Source organism: Haplochromis burtoni, unplaced genomic scaffold, assembly GCF_018398535.1.
Source record: "Haplochromis burtoni strain Fernald_Lab_line unplaced genomic scaffold, NCSU_Asbu1 Contig_196, whole genome shotgun sequence".
Lineage (NCBI taxonomy): Eukaryota > Metazoa > Chordata > Actinopteri > Cichliformes > Cichlidae > Haplochromis > Haplochromis burtoni.
This window is the reverse complement of record NW_024582557.1, coordinates 287,108-308,655: the sequence shown is the minus strand read 5'-3', so window position 1 is coordinate 308,655 and position 21,548 is coordinate 287,108. Positions and strand designations below refer to the sequence as shown.

At 40.2% G+C, this 21,548-nt stretch overlaps 1 long non-coding RNA gene across 13 annotated transcripts in view; it reads right to left on the bottom strand.

Annotated features, from left to right (window-relative positions):
• Positions 1-21,548, bottom strand: part of LOC102302168 — a 445,058-nt gene that overhangs the window by 367,619 nt on the left and 55,891 nt on the right. For 9 of the 13 annotated variants that reach the window (XR_006055031.1, XR_006055030.1, XR_006055032.1 and 6 more), the window contains exon 3: positions 4,535-4,656. The exons of the other annotated variants lie outside the window; for them this stretch is intronic. This is a non-coding gene — a long non-coding RNA (uncharacterized LOC102302168). The remainder of the gene's footprint in view (positions 1-4,534; positions 4,657-21,548) is intronic. 13 annotated transcript variants of the gene reach the window in all.

Sequence of the window (21,548 nt, the reverse complement as noted above, 5' to 3'; positions counted from 1 at the left end):
GTGTGTGTGTGTGTGTGTGTGTGTGTGTGTGTGTGTATGGGGCATCTTTCCTACGCACACAAATCCACAATGTACATACGCATTCTCTACCTCGGCTCCCATGTTTCATCCTCCCCGCTCTCCCCGTGTTGTGTTTGTTGAGCTCTCAGGCCCAAATCCATTATTACCTCCTGAAATGACAACTCATTTCCACAAATGTAATCCTTTCCCTTGCCTGCGTGAAGCTGTAAAGTAAACACAGTCTTCTCTCCAGAAAGCAGAGAGCAAGGAGAGTAGGGACACGCCACTTCAAATTTGCAAAAGGGAACTCAGAATGGTGAACGGCAGACCTGTGGAGTGAAGATGATAAAGACTAAGAGCATTTGAAGGGATTTATTCCAAAGCACCGCAGCGTCTACAGATATACTATATAAAGTACATACATAAAGCTTGTGGATAGTAGAATTTTCCATCTTGAAGTGTCCACTTTAACAAGAATATTGATCTATTTCAGAGTCTGTGTCATGGTCCCTGGGTCTTGGGCTCACGTTTTTGAAGTTTTTTGTGAGTTCATGGTATGATTTAAGAGTTTGTTTTCAGTCAGAGGGTCCCTCTGCTCCCTCTGTCCTCGTTCTGTCCGTCCATTAGTTGCGTGAAAGTGTGTTTTTCTTTTCCTTCAGTGTGTGTTAAGTTAATCTTGCTCCCCTGTGTAGCTGTGGCTTACTTCCTGTTTTCTTTTGGTAACAGCTGGTCTTTTCTGTCTTGTGTCTAATTTTACTTCCTTTGCCATTTTCTTAATTAGTTTCAGCTGTGTATTTTCGACCCTGGCGTGTCCATTGTATTTAATTACCTCTAGTGTATATAAAGCCTCAGACTCCCCTTCACTCACTGTCAGTGTCTGTGTCTCTTTTCTGTTTGCCATCCCTGTGTGTTTTAGGCTTCTGTTAGAAACATTTTGGATTATGATGGTGGACTTTTGTTTCCTACCTAAAGTTGTGTATATGTGTTTGCGTCTTATTTCTACCAACCTTAGACAAAATGTGGAACACATCTTGAATCTAATCCTATCTGTGTCCAGTGCAGAGCAACTGGTGTGAGACTCGTCGGCCTTTCTTCTCTTTTATCCAGAAAGGACCAATTCTCCTAACGGACTATATTATTCAAATTTAGGGCTGCAGAAATAGTTCTAATAGTAAATTGTCATGGGGCACATCCTCAATTTGTCTAAACAACAGTTCAGACAGAAACCATCAAACGTCCCAGAGGAAAGAGGTTTTATTTTTTTTAGCCAAATGCAGTGTTTCCTACAAAAATATTGTATTTTTGGTGGTAGCAGGTCAAGGGGCACACACAAATGTGCCCACACAACACCCACACTTTCTTAAACAAATTAATAAAGAGGCCAAATACTATATACTAGTACTTTGAGTCAATAAAATACAACAAATAAGCTGCACAGTGAAATTGCTAAACATACAGTAAAGCTCTACTGGAAAACAATGATTGCCATTACTCAAATCATTTTGTGTGAAGTGTGTTGTGCTGTAGGACTTTCTCTTGCTTCATTTAGTTTTATTGCCATTGTAATACTAACAATTTTTGGAACACTTATTAAAACAATTGCAGGTAAAGCTGTAAAGTGAATATTGAAACAGTCAGAACGTAGGTTTAAAAAATATGTTTTTCTAGCAAAATGTAATACGTTTTATGCCATTTATGTGGCATATTAATAATGAGGAAATAAATATACATTTTTAATCTATAGGCTGAAACTTCACCATCACAAAGAATAAATATATTAAGACAAAAAAACAAATTATACAATTGAAAGTGTCATAAAAATATTTGTAATTTGTCATCAAAAGTAAACCACCTGTTTACCCTTCTCCCACAGATATAGACCTTTTTTCAACATTGGTCTGTCCTCTGTGTTCAGACTGTAATTGTCATTTCAAACAACCTGTGAATATGGTTTGGATGGTTAGTTTGTCCTCTGCATGTTGCAAGATGCAATACGATCAACGACATGATAAAATTTTAGAGGGTGTAGTTTAATGCATAGTTCACTGGTTGGTTCATAAAACTCTGAACTCTGTTTATATTCCTTTCCTGATTTGGTGTGGTTTGTATGTGTTTCTTCAAACCTCCACACGGTAGATATGCATGCAGATATTTGGTAACAATACATTATGTGTAAAGGTTTTAGATTTGATGACATTATTGGTAATATGTAATATTGCTATAGTTTTAGACATGTTTGTTTTAGCATCATTGTATGAGCTTTGTAGTATAATGTATGGTCATCACAGATGAAAATCAATGTTCATACACACTACTTCAAATAACTGACTTTGTTTTATTTGCCTGTTGCAAACTTTATGCAATAACTCCATTACAATTTATTAATGTCAAGCCATTTCTTTAAACCTTCTAAGTTGATGATAGTAATTGATAGGCAAACAATAATGACTTGAATTACATATATTTGTAATTCAAGAATTACATTTAAAAGTCAAAATTTATTATTTGCTTAGGCAGTAATTAATACATTAAACTTTGTCATCTATTTTTCATTTTGGCAAAGCCACATTCAGGGCGGTAGTGTTATCATCCAATTCTCCTGATGCTTGGTTCATTAGGAGCGCTGAACTATAGCTGTCTGGTGAGCTGCAGACATGCAGCAAGAACATGCACACTGTCGTGTGTGCCTGCAAAAAGCTTGTACTTTGTCAGCATATTGCAGTTTAACCCAATCTACGTACTGTCAAATGCAGGAGCTTGTTAAAACTCCAACCTGATATTTTTCAGAACACAGCAGATCCATATACTGAGGCATGTGACCCAGTGAAAAGAGCCTAGTGACATGGTCCTTATCTCCAATAGCTATTGCAGGTCTTGCCCCGTTTGGCAGCCTCAGTGAACCTCAGTGTAGGGTAGAAGTGTAGTGTAGGTAGCCGCACATGAACCAGTTCTCACTCACTGCACGCAGTTGTTAAAGTGGTCCTGCAGCTCTGCAGAGCTCCAGCATGAAATGGGATGAGAATTTAGGGGAAATTGATTCCATTATCAATATTACTTATCAATTCAATTCCTTATCAAGGGTTGACGTGCCAGTCTGTGTATGGAAATTAGCACCAACCAAATCAGCATCTGTTCCTTAAATGCCCACTATTTTACACATAACTGATGTAGCAAATTCTGACTTCCAACAAAAAAGAGGGTTTATGTCCTGTTTGGGAGGTTTGCTCACTGCTCAATGCTTCTTTTTGGCTAGGTTAAGGCTGTATTAACTCTACTTGGTCCAGCTTAAAATATGAAAATATAGGCCAATATCCATAATACCGTTCTTTCCAGTGTTAACATTTCAGGATAAAAAAGAAAAAAAAATAACCCTGAGAGGTTTTGACAAAGAGCCCTTTATGCAAAATTTATAATAAGACTGCCCTCAAACTTACTTGGACAGGTGCAACTTGGCACCAGCACCAAAGAACACGTTGAAACAAGAGCTGTACCTGTCACATTTCAGAATGGTAGAGGGAAAAGGCTAAATTAGACTAAATTAGAGATTTTAAGATTAAAGATAAATTGGCTTTGGCTGCCCAGACATATCCAATCAAACCTGTTCTGTATTATATAAAGAGACAATTAAAGGCAGACATGCTTATAGCTTCAACTAAAAGGCAGGCACGCGGGCGCACAAACACACACACACACACACACATACACACACAAGCTACATCAGATAAACAAAAAAAGAGAAAATCAGTCCTCCATCAGCATGCCCACCAATCCATCCCTTACCCTCAGCCACATCATATGTGACTGGTTTAATCGCAGGCCAATCATTGCCAGGTCACAATTAATAAAAGCCACAACAGCCGCAAATAAACAAGTCCAAATTGCTGCCTTAATCGAATGATGCAAACATTGGTGAGTTACAAAAGTTCACTGCCGCCACTGACAATTTCCTAATTGTATTCACTCATTCATGGCAATTTTATTAACATGGAGCGGATGTCTTCTGCCCTTCCACTGTCACAGCACCAGGGATCTAATTTCATTATTTTCCACAAGATTTGCTTGACTACTGCCGCCATGCTAGTGGCGCACCACGGCCAGATGTTTATGCTATTTAAATGAGGAAGCAAAGCCTGTTGGGTAAACATAATTAAAGAAAGTTGAAGCTTTGTCTTTTTTTTAACTTCTCTTCCTTGCCCTCTCTTTGTCTCCCTATCTCTCCTCCAAAGTCTCTCTCTCTCTCTTTCTTTCCTAACTTTTACTTCATTAGACAAATTTCAATTAACATCAGAGCCACATGTTTCTCTGAGCAGGAGAACGAGAGCTGCACGGAAAGGTGGGCATGCAGACAAGTGTAACACAGTGGACAGTGCACACACAATGTATGCACAGATGCTTTAGCCTACAATTAACATGCAAATATGCTAATTTTGTGCACAAAAACACAAACACAAGTGAGTGTTTTCTTCGCTGACCGCTTGTTAAAGCGAACCTGGTGACTGGGAAGCTCTTGAATCATTCACAACTCTATTCCTACCTGTGCACCTGATGAATCCAAACACGGTTGACCTGTGGCCACCTCTGCGGGTGTGTGTTTATTAAAATCATCACCCAGCACAGCCCAATCACACAGGCATTACTGCCCACGCCTGTTGCATGCTAAATAGGAGGAGAGACAGAGAGAGAGAAAGAGAGAGGGTAAATTAAATCACTCATGTCATGGTGCTAATAGGCCAGGCTTGCGCTCTGTGTAATTCCAGGCTGGAGCTACAAAAATAAGTTGGGTTAAAAAAAAAAACACAGAGCAAGAACATTCTATTAGGGCCAATATCACAGACACTGTGTTACAAGGGGTCATTACAAGATTATGTAAACCAAGAGAGCACATTTCCATGCCGTGGTCATTTACATGTGATTATTGCATCAGAGTTATGCAGCGATTATACGGGGCTCGCCTCAGACATGCCAAGCCATATACACACGGGCTCAGGCTGTGCACACACACGCACACACACAGACACACACACACACACACACTAAATTATGTCAAGATTATAGAAGGGGCTTGATCTTGAAAATAAAAGCAAACTCACAACAGCACCTGTCTGTGGCCTCTCTGTTTAGACTGAGGATTTATCCGCTGATGTCCCATGTTGCGGCATGAATCCAGGGACACCCTGCTCATAAAAGCCTTCATTTGAACTACCGTAAGCAGAAGAATTCATTTACCCCGTTTGATAGAAAACATCCTATCCGCCGCCTGCATTACTGCCCCAGTATTGCTGGGGCTTCATGGCTCAAAAATGCTTTGGCGCTCCAGTCATACAAGCACTTTTTAAGTATGCAGCACGCAGCACATTCGATACCCTTTAGTGCACACGAACTGAGTAGCTGTCAAAAATACAACAGGCATCTCAAGTAATTATGCAGATTTATGCAAAACATTAACAAGAAGAATTAAAGGCACAAATGAGGTGGCTACACTTGAATTGTTAAGATTATGAATAATTACCATGAATCTTTTTGCTCTTAATATAACTTGTTTTTGATAAACAAAGCCTTAATTATCGGAATACTTTGGAGGATTCTGGTGACCTTCATTAATCTTAGACAACAAGTCTCCGGTGAGACTTGAGATGAGGCCTGTGTACGTGCGTGTGCACGCACACACGCATGTGCACACACATATAGGGTAAACACGCATGCATGGCGGCGCATATGCTAACTAGCCACTTCAGCCCTGGAGCAAGCAGACAGACAGGTACACCTCCTAGTTAAGCCAAGAGAGCTCCTCACACTCCCCGGTGTGTCCCAGTATGGTAAGCCAGGAGGACAGATGCACAGGCGCACACATGAAGCAGGTGACTCAGATGCTCCTTTGAGAATTGGCAGCACCAGGTCCTTCACTAATTACAATTACATCTCACTTCCCTCCCCTTTCCACTTTCCTCTAACTTTGGACATGAATATTCCAGCAGAGCCATTGTGCATTGGACACGCTGCTCAATATGTCCCATAATTAAAAGCATGATGTGCGAGATGAAAATACTAAGGGCGCCCAACTCTACTCGCAGCTCGCTGTCCCCGAGAGAACAGAGAGCAAGAGATTTTGATTTTTTTTTTCAGTGCCCAAAATCATATGCTAGAAAAATGGTTTTTTGTATTTTCAAATTATTTTGAATTATTTTACTGAAAAACTTGAAGCAACAGGAGGAAGACAAATTTACGTACAGTGCTATGAAAAAGTGTGAAAATTTGCCCCATTACTGCTGTTTAAATTTCCTGCATATTTGTCACACTCACGTTTCAGGGAATCAAACTTTAACATTAAACAAGGATGACCTGAGAAAAGACAATATATAGTTTTTAAATGATGACTTCATTTATTGGGGACCTACATGTTCCCATGTGAAAAAGTAATAGCTCCTAAAAATAATAACTGATTGTACCAACTTTTGCAGTTAAAAACTGCAATCAAGCATACCTGGCAGCAAGTCTTTCACATTGCTCATCCCACTCTTCTTTGCAGAGTTGTTTTAAAGGATGATCTGAAAGGTCGTGCCAACCATTATTTTGTTTTTCTTTAGCCATTCACCATAAATGGTAAATGGATGTATGAATGGTAAATGCTTCTTATATAGCGCTTTATACAACTTGCCTCATTCACCCATTCGCACTTTTTTTCTATTCTCTATGTAAATGCTTCTGTCTACCATTCACACACTTTTATACTCTGATGGATGCATCACAGAGCAACTTGGGGTTAGTATCTTGCCCAAGGATATTGGGCATGCAGACCGGAGCAGACAAGGATCATACCACCAACCTTCCCATTAGTTGGTGACCTGCTCTACCACCTCGGCTACAGCCTTCCTAAGCAAAGGCGGTGGGCTTGCTTACTGCATTTCAGGTCATTGCCCTGGTGCGTAACCCAAATGTATCTGACCTTCAGGGAACACATTCTGATTCAATAATTTCTAGTAGATAGCAGAGTTCATGGTAACATCAATTATAATAAGTCGTCCAGGCCCTGAAGCAGCACGTCAGCTCCAGACCATCACACTGCCACCACCATGTTGAAATGCTGTGTTAGTTTTATGTCAGATGTAACAGGAACAAACCTTCCAAAAGTTCACCTTTTAGAAGGTTTGTGTGCAAAACTACTCCACTGCTTTCCTCTGACATGTGAACAAGACCCCGAGACACTTTGATTTGTTTACTTACGGCAGCAGCTGATCCCCGAACAGGGACAACGTTTTTATACCTACCCCTTCACACACTGCTGAAAACTGCCCCAGCATGCTCTACCTAACAAAGCCAACAGACCCACAATATCTGGAAAAAGAGATGATATCTTGAGGCCAGCAAAGTGGAAACCTACAGCTACTTGGCTTTGCTTTGAAGTTCTTGGAAGCCACTTGGCTACACTTAGAATAAGTGACAAAGGCTTTCTTCACTTCTGGTGTCATGACATAGCTGTCATGGTGGGAATTACCACCATTCACCTTGCATCCTCGGTGCTGCAAAGTTCTGCCAGCAATGGAAGATCTTAGACCAGGACCTCTGCTGGGTGCTCCCAGTGTATCATTATATATTGGGCATGATGGGCCTCTTCAGCATCCTCACTGGTCACCTAATCCAACCCACCACCAGGTGGTGATCGTTTAACAGCTCAGCTCCTCTCTTCAACCAAGTGTTCATGACACATGACCACAGATCTGATGATACAATTACAAAACCAACAGGCAACCGAAAGTATCCAAGTATCACATGCACTTATGGTCAAATATGATTTTTATGGACATACTGAGAATTCCAATAACAGAACAACACTCAGGTTCAGATCTTGCAGGCTGTTCCTTCCAGTAATACCACTCCACGTCTGATTCACATTGCCAACGTAAGTGTGGAAATCTCCCAGTAGGACAATGGAATCTCCTGATGGGGCACAACCAAACCCAATGATCAAAGGAGGCTGAAACCTCAAATGTAAACGACAGTAGGGTAAAAAAACCAAACAAACAAAAACCCTGTCACGGGGAAGCAAACCTCAAACTCTGAGGATTGCATTGGCTCCAAACCCTGTTTCATCCTGGTTGTAGCCATGGTTCAATTGGGATAAAGTCCAACCTTACCCCTAATCTGTTAGGGCCATAGTTAGGTTCATGTCAAAGATCAAGACATATGACACCTGTCCTACTCAGTGACCACTACAACATTATTTATTTCTTTATGAGTTCCTCAGAAAGGTTCTTTGTCCCTCTTGGAAAGTTTCTGACCAGGAAGCAAGAAGAGAGAGGCGATATAAGCCTAAAGATTAAAGTCATTTTACGTAGGGTTGGATACGTTAACTAAGTTAGACAAATGCTAGATTTTAGCAAGTAGCATGATCCTGAGGTTCAGCTCTATCAAATTCCAGAACCACTAAAACTAAATATGTTACGGCACTGACAGTACAAAGGCAGAAAACAATTATTTTTTTGTGCATGTTATAAATCACATTGTACCAACTTTGGGTTTGGCTTTAGAACTCTGCTAATGCGCCAATGAATATATAATCATCAATAATGTAATCAGCATTTAATACTATGCATATCTAATAATATGAGATTAGGTTTGATTATCTCGTGTGTTAATCATAGCAAGTGATGACTCTGCAACTTCTGGTGCTTCAACAATTAGGTCTGATCCCAAGGGTGTCTAACACCCAGGGGTGCTGCCAATCAAATCTCTGTTGATTGTTTTGGTTTAGTATCTATATTGTTTCTATTTATTCCCATCTACCTAATGAAATGCACACACACGTCTAAACACAAACACACACTTTCTCATAAGAAACCACAAAGAAAAGCTTGCTACACACACATGCTGTTTAAATATCATTTGGCCAAGTTAAGCACAGAAAACTCTCGTTCTCTTTCTGATCTATCACAGCTGACTTTGGGTAAGAGATGGGATACACTCTGAGCAGGCTGCCTGACACAGCGCAAACAGAGGCTGAAAACACATAGATGATGGATGAATCAATAAACCCCAGTTCTTTTTTGTCTGGTTGAGCTTTTCCAATGTTTTTTCTACAGAAAGTTTAACTTCCAGTTCAATGTTTTTAATTCTAAACAAACATAGTTTTAGACACTAGAAAATGATAGATATTAAACCAGCTTTCCCAGAACCGTTCTGGCCTTACAGTTCTTCTCATCTAAGAATTCCTTTTGGCTTGTCATACAGGCGATAAATCCATACAGTGAGGCAAAAAAGTATTTAGCCAGCCACCGATTGTGCAAGTTCCCCCACCTAAAATGATGACAGAGGTCAGTAATTTGCACCAGAGGTACACTTCAACTGTGAGAGACAGAATGTGAAAAAAAAATCCATGAATCCACATGGTAGGATTTGTAAAGAATTTATTCGTAAATCAGGGTGGAAAATAAGTATTTGGTCAATAACAAAAATACAACTCAATACTTTGTAACATAACCTTTGTTGGCAATAACAGAGGTCAAACGTTTACTATAGGTCTTTACCAGGTTTGCACACACAGTAGCTGGTATTTTGGCCCATTCCTCCATGCAGATCTTCTCGAGAGCAGTGATGTTTTGGGGCTGTCGCCGAGCAACACGGACTTTCAACTCCCGCCACAGATTTTCTATGGGGTTGAGGTCTGGAGACTGGCTAGGCCACTCCAGGACTTTCAAATGCTTCTTACGGAGCCACTCCTTTGTTGCCCGGGCGGTGTGTTTTGGATCATTGTCATGTTGGAAGACCCAGCCTCGTTTCATCTTCAAAGTTCTCACTGATGGAAGGAGGTTTTGGCTCAAAATCTCACGATACATCGGCCCCATTCATTCTGTCCTTAACACGGATCAGTCGTCCTGTCCCCTTGGCAGAAAAACAGCCCCATAGCATGATGTTTCCACCCCCATGCTTCACAGTAGGTATGGTGTTCTTGGGATGCAACTCAGTATTCTTCTTCCTCCAAACACGACGAGTTGAGTTTATAGCCAAAAAGTTCTACTTTGGTTTCATCTGACCACATGACATTCTCCCAATCCTCTGCTGTATCATCCATGTGCTCTCTGGCAAACTTCAGACGGGCCTGGACATGCACTGGCTTCAGCAGCGGAACACGTCTGGCACTGCGGGATTTGATTCCCTGCCGTTGTAGTGTGTTACTGATGGTGACCTTTGTTACTTTGGTCCCAGCTCTCTGCAGGTCATTCACCAGGTCCCCCCGTGTGGTTCTGGGATCTTTGCTCACCGTTCTCATGATCATTTTGACCCCACGGGATGAGATCTTGCGTGGAGCCCCAGATCGAGGGAGATTATCAGTGGTCTTGTATGTCTTCCATTTTCTGATGATTGCTCCCACAGTTGATTTTTTCACACCAAGCTGCTTGCCTATTGTAGATTCACTCTTCCCAGTCTGGTGCAGGTCTACAATACTTTTCCTGGTGTCCTTCGAAAGCTCTTTGGTCTTGGCCATGGCGGAGTTTGGAGTCTGACTGTTTGAGGCTGTGGACAGGTGTCTTTTATACAGATGATGAGTTCAAACAGGTGCCATTCATACAGGTAACGAGTGGGGGACAGAAAAGCTTCTTACAGAAGACGTTACAGGTCTGTGAGAGCCAGAGATTTTCCTTGTTTGAGGTGACCAAATACTTATTTTCCACCCTGATTTACGAATAAATTCTTTACAAATCCTACCATGTGAATTCATGGATTTTTTTTTCACATTCTGTCTCTCACAGTTGAAGTGTACCTCTGGTGCAAATTACTGACCTCTGTCATCATTTTAAGTGGGGGAACTTGCACAATCGGTGGCTGACTAAATACTTTTTTGCCCCACTGTATAAGGAGGTAGATCCGAACTCTAAACAGGTTACTGACAACCTTGAGGACATTGAGAAGTTTACATCAGATCAATGTGGATGATGCACCTCCACATTACTACATGGAACAAATGTTTTTTCCATCCTTCTTTGTTTCTAATGCGAATTAAACAAATCAATGGCTTAAGTATCATGACCTGAAAACTACTGTTCATGTAACGATAGAGTCAGTGTACATTAATCTATACAGATTTTCAGAAAATGTTATTCAACTATCAACAGTTACTTTATAGTTTAGTTTAGTTCTCTGAATGGGATCTGAGACAAAATGAAAAGTTGAGAAATCCATCATATTTTCGTGTAAAGATTCAAAGACACTTCTAGGGTAGACATCAAATTGAAACAGAATAGCTGTACTGCCAGTAGTAACACTCAAGTAGATCTCATCAACTCATTAGAGGCTTGATCGACTACAGCTTGGGCCGTTATTCACCTGTTATGAATCTCCTGTACTCCCAGCATTGGTTTCTGAAGAGCTAAGATAACATTAAACCATCAAACTGTGTCTGCACTAAAGGTCAGGCAGACCAAAACTTTCGACTACCAATTACAACCGGACAGAGGCACAGCGTATAATGTGAAATATTACTGACGAAGTCCACAAAATCATGTTGCATGTTACTAGAACATCTGTTTTGTTTTTTAAAGCTAGTTTTTGGTTATTTCAGTAGGAGAACAATTTGGAGCTAAAACTATGTAGTTGTCTTTGGGTTAAACTGAGAAGCTGGGATTGACCTATTTCAGTATTGCCATAGCATCATGAAATGCTACCAAAGGCCACCTTTGGCTTAAAAATAAAAAACAAGCCGGAATGATAATTAGATGACCTTGGAGCGAGCACAGACTGCTTTTGGGAGGAGCTGTTACTTCCCTTTCTGTTTTCATTCGCATATAAAAGAAAAACACTTGTGAGAGGTACAAAATGTAGCACCTGACCAAGTAACTCCTATTCATCATACAAGTTCAAACCTCTACAAATATGAAGGTTGATTTTTCTTACTATGTGGCTGCATTTTCATTAGATCTGAACTTTAAAACCCAGGCTTTTTAACCTCATCAACTTTGTGCCAAAGCTGAAAAGCAGTGGATCGCTCCGTTTCAGATGTGATCGTTCAGCTGATTGAAATGTTGATGTATTAAATCCACAGGGTCTCTGGAATCATAGTGTAAATCTCCTCATAATGGAGTTATTTGTCGAGATTGCTCCTCTCATGATCATCGTCAAATGGAGGTCACTCTTTCCCTGTCATTTTTATTTATAACAACATCACTGATATGTGATAATAAGCATATGGAGGCATGGAGCATGTTTGAAATATTTCATCTGAGCATATGTTTCCATAGGCACTGCTGCTGGACCGAGTCAGAATCGTTTCCTGGGATGTCTTATGAGATGATAGCTGCAGATGCCAGGTCTGTGTGACTGCTCTGCTGTCCCTAATAACAGTAACTCTAACAGTAACTCAGGCCTGCTCTATTGATCATGAAAACAGAGCATCACTCATCTAGAGGAGAACAAAACAAGCCAATATAGCTTTCAAATGCTTTACTGCCCTCTAGAAAACATCAATGCTGGAATATTGGCCCAGTTTACATAAAAGAGCAAGGAGAGAGAGAGAGAGAGAGAGAGAGAGAGAGAGAGAGAGAGAGAGAGAGAGGAAAGAAAAGATGGCCGACGTTAAGCTGTTAGTCAAGAGAGCCAGATTTACCGTTTCTATTTCTACATTTTCCCTCTGCGGATCGATGGAGGAGTCAGTTCATTTTCTCTGACATCAATACTGCGGAGCCCGGTACAGTTCGCTCCCCTCCAACTGCCTTTCATCCTGGCCACACTGGAGCTTGTAGATGCTGTTAGGCCAACGCTCGAGGTGGCGGCTGCCCTCCCCAACACGGGATCAGCTCTGGCTCACCTTACAATGCTGTAACCTCAGCCGGGTGGAGGACAGAAATGAGGGAGAGAGGAGAATTTTTTGAAAAAAATAGCCGACCTCTCCTGAGTGGTTTGGGGTGATGTCTACCTCCTTTTGTAGTTAGTTACTGGAACTTTCCAAGACCTTTTTCTCACTTCCCGCTCAGCAGCAGGATGCTAAATGTTGGCCCGGCTACTGCATTTCCTGCCCTGGCATATGTTTGTGAAGGTATCTGGTGGGGGAGCTGGAGCTTTTCAGAACTCCTTTGGAAGTGTGTGTTGCCCTCGCTGGCAGCTCTCTACAGCCCCCCACCCCCTCTAACCCCAGCTCAAACCTTAAAGCAGCACAGGGAGAGGAGGCTGGCCTGAATCACAGCGCTAAGGGGCAGCCCCAACCTCCATCTCAGTACCCTGACCTCACCTCCCGCACGGGTGGGGGGGGGACTTGGTCGTCAAGGAGGCCTGTGGAGGAATGGAGGGGGAGGATTTGGGGGGGGGGGGGGGTACTTGGCAGGCAACTTTTAAAATGCGGTACAAGGTGCTTAAAGGAACTCATGCTCCAGGACAGAAGCACTAAAGCCTGTTTATGTGACTTCTGCTTGATGATCATGTTCCCTTTTTTATTTTATTCTTCTTTCCTCCTTTTGCCTTGTTTGATTTTTTTTTCTTTTTACAAAAACTGGGCACATGTGCACTCAGAGAAATCGATGCATTTAATAGGTTTGGAGTTTCTCTTTGCTGACGGTACAGCAAAATCCAAGCATCCAAAATAAAAGGAAATCTTTTGTCTTTGTTACATTAGGAACAAATTGCTGTCATCAGAATCTAAAGTTGCCATACATGACACAGAGTGATCTCTGTGGCCTGATTGGTCCCTGAAAAAGGGCCAAACCTGGTCTACTAGATGACAAAGTGTGTAAATAACAACAAAAGCATGTATATATTTTAGTAGAAAAAAAAGCTACTTCTAAATTGGTTTTAAGAGGTGATTTTTTTAACCTTTTATTAAACTATAATTTTAATGTTTTTTAGAACCTGCAATAGAACTGATCAAATTAAACTTAATTGCAGATAATTGTTTATTTTTAATTTATTTTTGGGGAACAAAAAACAATATTTATTAATGGGCCCAAAATGGTTTGTATGAAAAGAAGATCAGTACTATACTGTACAAAGATCCACTCAAGAAAGTCTTTGTTATAATCTTAGACCAGGACATGGCTAACTGGGGGACTTGGGGAGAAACTGATTGACTTTGAAATAATGTATCTGTCCATCTTTAAGCAGACAATTAGCATGATTAGCAGAATGCTATAAAAAATGTTATCAGCTGAAACAGTTTCACTACAAATCAAAGTAAAAATAAAATGTGGGTTTTTTCCAGTTCAGATGAATTATCATAGCTGTATTTGTGAAAACTAAAAAAGAAAATGATTATTTCAGCAGTTTAGCTAAAATTCATTAGTGGTTTTCTCACGAGCGCTCTCTGTTGCTCTTTTGGCTGAACTGCAGCAAAAACAATTTCAATGGAATTTAGAGGAAGCAAAACTGCTTTCCTAGATCAGCTCTGTTTACATGGGCAGAATCTGGAAGCTTGAATAAACACAGTGCACTTCATACAGAAAGTGAATCTAGACTCACAGTTTAAAAAATGTTTTCCACTTCATACTAACACATTTCTTCAGATTGCCTAACGTCACATGCAGAATCTCTTTTTAGGGTCTACATCTGTGCCTGAGCAATAGAGCCAATGCTCACGTATCCCATAATCCACTATGTAACCACAGAAGCTTATGTACAACATATTGCTGAGACTCTGACCCTGGCACCTCCTAATTAGGCCTAAGTGAAGTGTTGTTGTTGTCTTTGAGCCCTTCTGCCCTTGCCTGCAGTTACCTGCTCCGACATGGACTCCAGAAGGAACTGCCATTCAGTCTCCGGTGTGTTTGCGACACACAGACACACACACACGCTCTATAAGAGTCTGTCCCTACCTCCGGGCAAACAGATGGAGGCAGCGCGGATGTTCACAAAAAAATTGGAGTCCTCGGAGTGGCTGCGTTGTCACTGCAGCTCGTGATTTTTGTTCATATGACAGAAATGCGGTGTGCCGACTTTTACTACAAGGACACAGAACTAAAGTTTGGTTTTTTTTAAACATAAATCTGACAGTGATACACCGGAGCCCATTCTCCTAATTTTCCCGACAACGTGGGGCTAGTATTAGCACGGACAACAAAAACAGAATTAGAAGAACATTTCCTCTGTCAAAACTTGAAAGACTGTTATGTTTTTTTTGTTTTTGTTATTTTTACTTTATGCACACTGCTGTCAGTGTGAGACAGAGGTTACATCCAAAAATAGACAGGAGTTTTTTTTAGTAAGAAACAAATAATACAGCTTGTGCTTTTGCTAGAAAATAGAGTCAAAAAACATCAGAAATCATGTGCATCTATATTTAAATGGACACATTTTCCCTGCCTTTCTCTCTCGCACACAGGCAAAAATCACACTTTTCAGTTTCCCTCCGCCCCCCTTCATTTGTGAATTTTGCCATTACAGAAAGTTGTGTGACTGTGTGTGTGTGTGTGTGTGTGTGTGTGTGTGTGTGTGTGTGTGTGTGTGTGTTAGAGAGAAAGAGAGACAGAGAGAGAGAGAGAGAGAGAGAGAGAGAGAGAGACTGCATGCAGTTCATTTGTAAGAGAGCCGCGACCTGACAAATGTATTCGGCTCCCAGCAGCACTGCCAAGCCCCAAAATTCATGTAAAACACCAGTAACTCCTGGTGCTTTTTAAAAAGGGATCGGCTGATACAGGATAATGATGGAGACTTCAGCTTGATTATAGGAAACCATCCCCATCAAATATTCCATTCCCTTTTTTTATATCCAGACTTTATGGTGAAAAAAAAGAACAAGAAAATCAAAACGATGTACCTGGAGCTGGAGGCATTCAGGCATGAGCAAAGTGTGGAAGAGGCAGAAAAAAGAAAGTGGGTGTGTGGAGGTAGAGAGGTTTATTGTAGTGAGAAAGGGGGAAATATGAAGTAGAGTCCTTTAATACAATAAGTCCAGAAAATAATTTCTTCTCAAATACAGAATTCTAATCTTATTTTTAAAATGGATCAAATTCTTTAACCATATTTTCCAGTGTGCAAACCCATTTAGTTCTCTGTAATCATTCTCATATAGCAACTGTTCAGCATGAGATAATTATAAAGTGGTCATATGGTCCCTTTAAATAAATCTTTAAATATCTGATACAAAGTATTCAATAACCTAAAATTCGAAGAAAAAAAAAAAGAAATGAGCAAATATTGTGCTCTGTGGCAAACAGCAGAGCTGCATTTAAATATTGGATTAGGAAAGTGATCATCTTCTATATGTAATGTCCTCATATGAGGGATTGGACAACTCTAGATAACATTTAACAACTTACAGAAACCTACATTTTAAATTTATTTTAAACCAATTTCAAATTTACCCATTTAATCTAAAATTAAAAGAACAAAACTGCAAATGATTTATAGTTTGCAGCCGACTCTGGACTTTGTTCTAGTCAAGATTTGAGTTCTGCGCTGATGCATGCCACTGGTCTTGCCTAGTTTGACTGTTAATCAAACACATCCTTTCTTTTGTAAAAGAAGATTTATTATCTTCAGACTCTTTTCATGTAGGGGTCAATTCTTGGCTCCATTTTATCTTTCTGTTTCCAGTGTGTCAGATCATTTCTAAACACAATAACACAATAATTTCCAGTGTTTTGCAACTTTATATTCCACTGACTGATAGTTACTTAAATACAATATCAAAAGTTGTGACTTGTACAATGTTAAATTTTGTAAGTCACAGAGTTTTACAATTAGTAATTTTACTTGCAATCTGAATGTGATCTTTGACTTTGAGCTTTGTTTTGATATACAAATCACCAAGGTTGGACACTCATGATTTTCCCACCGTTTTTAATATGTTTTGATGCCTGCGAAGCCCTTTGAACCTCCCCATGTGGCACTGGGCTATACAAAGACACTGAATTTCATTTAAGTGAACTAAGAAATACTGCATTTTGTTAAAAGCTCTGGCAGACCTTGAAAACCCATCCATAAAGAGGTTAAACACATTACAGAATGAAAGTAACACAGCTTTTACAGGCATGTCAGCACGGGTAAACCTGGAAAAAAGCTACTAAGAATAAAGTCTAGACTATCTGAAGCCAAGAAAGGAAAAATAGCAAAAATGCTGACTGCGTAAGTCAAGATGGAAAACCACTGTAAAGAGATGCCTCAGCTCGGCAGATAACTGGAATAGGCTCAACTTTCTAATAAGAGCTGCTTACGACGTGGGAACAGCATGGGAAATCTACAGCACATCCTGTCATGATGCAAGATACTACTGTCTCTAGGATGCTAGGCTCAAGTCCTGGCTAAAGTGGCTGAAGTTCTCAAGAGACTCTGGATGGCATTACCTTGGCCTCCAGTAACACTGTGAGGAACCTTGGAGTCATTTTTGACCAGGACATGTCCTTCAACGCACATATTAAACAAATATGTAAGACTGCGTTCTTCCATTTGTCGCAACATCTCTAAAGTTAGAAATATCCTGTCTCAGAGTGACGCTGAAAAACTAGTTCATGCATTTATTACTTCCAGGCTGGACGACTGTAATTCATTATTATCAGGATGTCCAAAAAACTCCCTGAAAAGCCTTCAGCTAATCCAAAATGCTGCAGCAAGAGTCCTGACAGGGACTAGAAAGAGAGAGCAGATTTCTCCTGTTTTCCTATTGGCTTCCTGTTAAATCCAGAATTCAAAATCCTGCTCCTCACATACAAGGTCTTAAATAATCAGGCCCCATCTTATCTTAATGACCTTGTAGTACCATATCACCCTATTAGAGCACTTCGCTCTCGCTCTGCAGGCCTACTTGTTGTTCCTAGAGTATTTAAAAGTAGAATGGGAGGCAGAGCCTTCAGTTTTCAGGCCCCTCTTCTGTGGAACCAGCTTCCAGTTTGGATTCGGGAGACAGACACTATCTCTACTTTCAAGATTAGGCTTAAAACTTTCCTTTTTGCTAAAGCATATAGTTAGGGCTGGACCAGGTGACCCTGAATCCTCCCTTAGTTATGCTGCAATAGACGTAGGCTGCCGGGGGATTCCCATGATGCATTGAGTTTTTCCTTTTCAGTCACCTTTCTCACTCACTATGTATTAATCAGACCTCTCTGCATTGAATCATATCTGTTATTAACTCTGTCTCTCTTCCACAGCATGTCTTTATCCTGTCTTCCTTCTCTCACCCCAACCGGTCGCAGCAGATGGCCCCGCCCCTCCCTGAGCCTGGTTCTGCCGGAGGTTTCTTCCTGTTAAAAGGGAGTTTTTCCTTCCCACTGTCGCCAAAGTGCTTGCTCATAGGGGGTCATATGATTGTTGGGTTTTTCTCTGTATCTATGAAGCGCCTTGAGGCGACTTTTGTTGTGATTTGGCGCTATATAAATAAAATTGAATTGAATTGAAGAGAGATGCAGGGTAATGGCAAACTAATCTATATCGACAGCAAGACCTGCTTTGATGGTTTTGACATCCAAGCACATTTCCAAAGAAGGAAGGCCAGTCTGTCAGGTTGTCAAGACGATATTGATGGACCTCAGGAAGAAGCTAGTCTTCCCAATAGAGATGATAAAACCAGCCAGATATTGTCTTGTGGTCCATAGTAGAGATGGACCGATCCGATATTACGTATCGGTATCGGTCCGATACTGACCTAAATTACTGGATCGGATATCGGAGAAAAATAAAAAATGTAATCCGATCCATTAAATATCACGAAAGCACCTCACATGCAACACGCCGTAACTCACCTCAGAACGTTAGCACGTCGGAGCAGTATGCATCACGTGATAGAGCGGCTGTGGCATGCGGGACCTGTCGGTGGTCTGGATAGCATGTGGAGCTTCGCTAGCAACCCGGCATTTCATCTCCGACAAAGTTATCCCCGAGAGAAGTAAAGCAAGTGTGTAAGTCCATCTCTGAATGTTTGTAAAGCATTCCTGCGTTAAGCTTAACGAGCGACTGCCTCTCGCTCTCCGGCTGCTACTTCAATCATGAAACTGCTTAATGATCAGCTGATCGGCTTTTCTGTCGCGAGTCTCTCTTGTTTGTTTTTGGCCCACTTTGCGCCAGAAAGAGGAAACCAGCGGCTGAACAACAGCAGCACGTTTAAGCTTGATCAGCTGTTGTTAGAATTTATTTAATATTACTTTCTACTCGAGGATCTTTTTCTACGTAGCTGACGGCTGGTAACTGTGCAGGGGCGGATCTAGCAAAGTTTAGCCAGGGGGGCCGATAGGGCATGAACAGGGAAAAGGGGCACAAAGACATACTTTTCTTTCTTATTCTCATTTAAAATGTCTAGCTTTTAATAAATAATTATCTGACACCCAAAGTTTTAATTTGATGTAAAATGAATAGAAGTCAATTACTGTATATAGTGACTATTAAGTCTAATATATATACCCTAGTAAGCTATAGTACTTTTTCCTTTGGGAAGGTACCATCTGTGCAGTCTGCAATTTTGTTGAAGAAAGATGTTGAATCTATTTAATATTTCTTGAAAAATAATTGATTTCTGTGCATTTTTTTTCACACTGCATCAAATTAATCATGAGGTGGAGCGTGAGGGGTGGTTCCCTATTTTTTATTTATTTATTTTTGTTGTTGCTGGGAGTTGGAACCCTATTAGTTAGGTTGCTTAATATTTACGCTAAGTACTCTTTAAAATACCAGAATAGGGAGGATGGTGTAGGTTTAAGTTTATTAGATTGATCAGTATTGCTGAACTATGAAATTTTTTTTGCATACAGGTATAACAGAATAGCTTTAGTGTAGTTGTTGTTTTAAACTTGAGTATGAACTTATACAAAATGCAGCAAGATATTTAAAAAACAGTTTTGTTGATTAAAAAACACTATATCGGATTCATATCGGTATCGGCAGATATCCAAATTTATGATATCGGTATCGGTATCGGACATAAAAAAGTGGTATCGTGCCATCTCTAGTCCATAGTAGAGTAAAGGATCCTCTTCAAGCTTACCATACATTGGGAGGAAGGAATGGCATTGGTATATGAGGAAAAAAGATCTTAAATATGCTGAGTTGGCAGTGGAGTGCCAAGAGGCTTGCTGAAAAGCCAGGATTTACCCTTGGAGGTTGGCTGTCGGGGCTTTACAGGCCAAACAGTTCAGCCCAGCCACTCCGTGGTGCTGGAGCAACAGAAAGCCATGAAGGAGCTAGGAGAAGAAGCTGAGAAAACAAGTTTTTGATTGTGGGTTTGGAGAATGGATGGCAACTGGTGGGCCATCCTGAAATTCAAGTTTTTATAGCTTCTTTGAGATGAGCATAAAGAATATTAGATAAGATCAACCTTTATATGATGCTTTAATTTATGGTCCACCTGGTACCTCAGCATTTCTTTCCGTGGACTTTCAAAAGTTCTTATCTTCGACAATTAAATGAGGCCGGAATATTATTGTTGGGGACTTCAAATATAACTACTAAGGAGTTCCGAGCATCATGGAGTCTTTTAATTGCATTCAACATATATTGTGCCCTACTCACACTGCGGGACACACTGTAGGACATGCAGGTTCTTGCTGCTACCTCTGGCTTTGCATTCCACTTGTTTTCTATAAAGAAAACAATTATCTGATCTGATAAAGGTCCTGTCAGTTATCTGATAGGACCTTTTCTGTTAGGATAAACAAGTTCTCCTCTAATATGACCACCCTAACCTTTCACAATGGTCAGTCCTGAGTCTAAAATTAATTTCATTGTACTATGCTGATGACATTCAGTTGCATATGTCTTTTAACCCTCAATAGCTGAATAGGCTGTCCACCCGAGTCTCATTTTACCCAGATTAGCGAATGATTCTTTAGCAATTATCTCATCCTAAAAGTCACCAAGACTGTGACCACCATTATAGCGCCTCCTGAATTACATCCTAAAATCAGTCAGACTCTTGCTTCTTTTTGTTCAACTGCATTTGAAATCTTGATGGAATATGTATGTAATATGAAAATTGCAACATATGCTCTCCTTGGTTGGACTGGAGAAAATTCCATCCATCCATCCATTCGCTTCCGCTTATTCTTGAATAATTCTTGAAAATTATTCAAGAATTTGTGTCATTGTGCTTAGATTGTAATGCCTGGTAATGGATAAGTAAGTAAGTAAGTAAGTAAAATTTTATTTATAAAGAACCTTCCTAGATAAAATGATCACAAAATGACAAAGTATAAAACAGAAACAGACAAAAGTTAACAACTTTTGTTACGTATGTTACATCTTAGATATATCATCTCTTTCACATCTCCAAGTGATAACATTTTTTACAGCCAGGCTATTAATGTATTCTAGTATGGAAGCTCATATTAACTCTATTTTGTATTTTTTGTGTTGAGTTCCAGTGGATTTTAAGATTGAAAGTTCTTGCACTTATATACAGAGAACTAAATGGCCAAGCTCCAGACTACACTGGAATACAAAAAAGTAAATACAAAATAATTGGCTCCTGGGAACTTCAGACCGACACTTTATCTAGTGTCTTACATTGATTTAAGATATGAAATCCAATAAAACCTTGCAGGTCAGGTCAAGTGAGATACATTCTGTGTATCTTGAAATTTTGACTTAGATTTGAATATCATAATAATAATAATAATAATAATAATAATAATAATAATAATAATGGATTG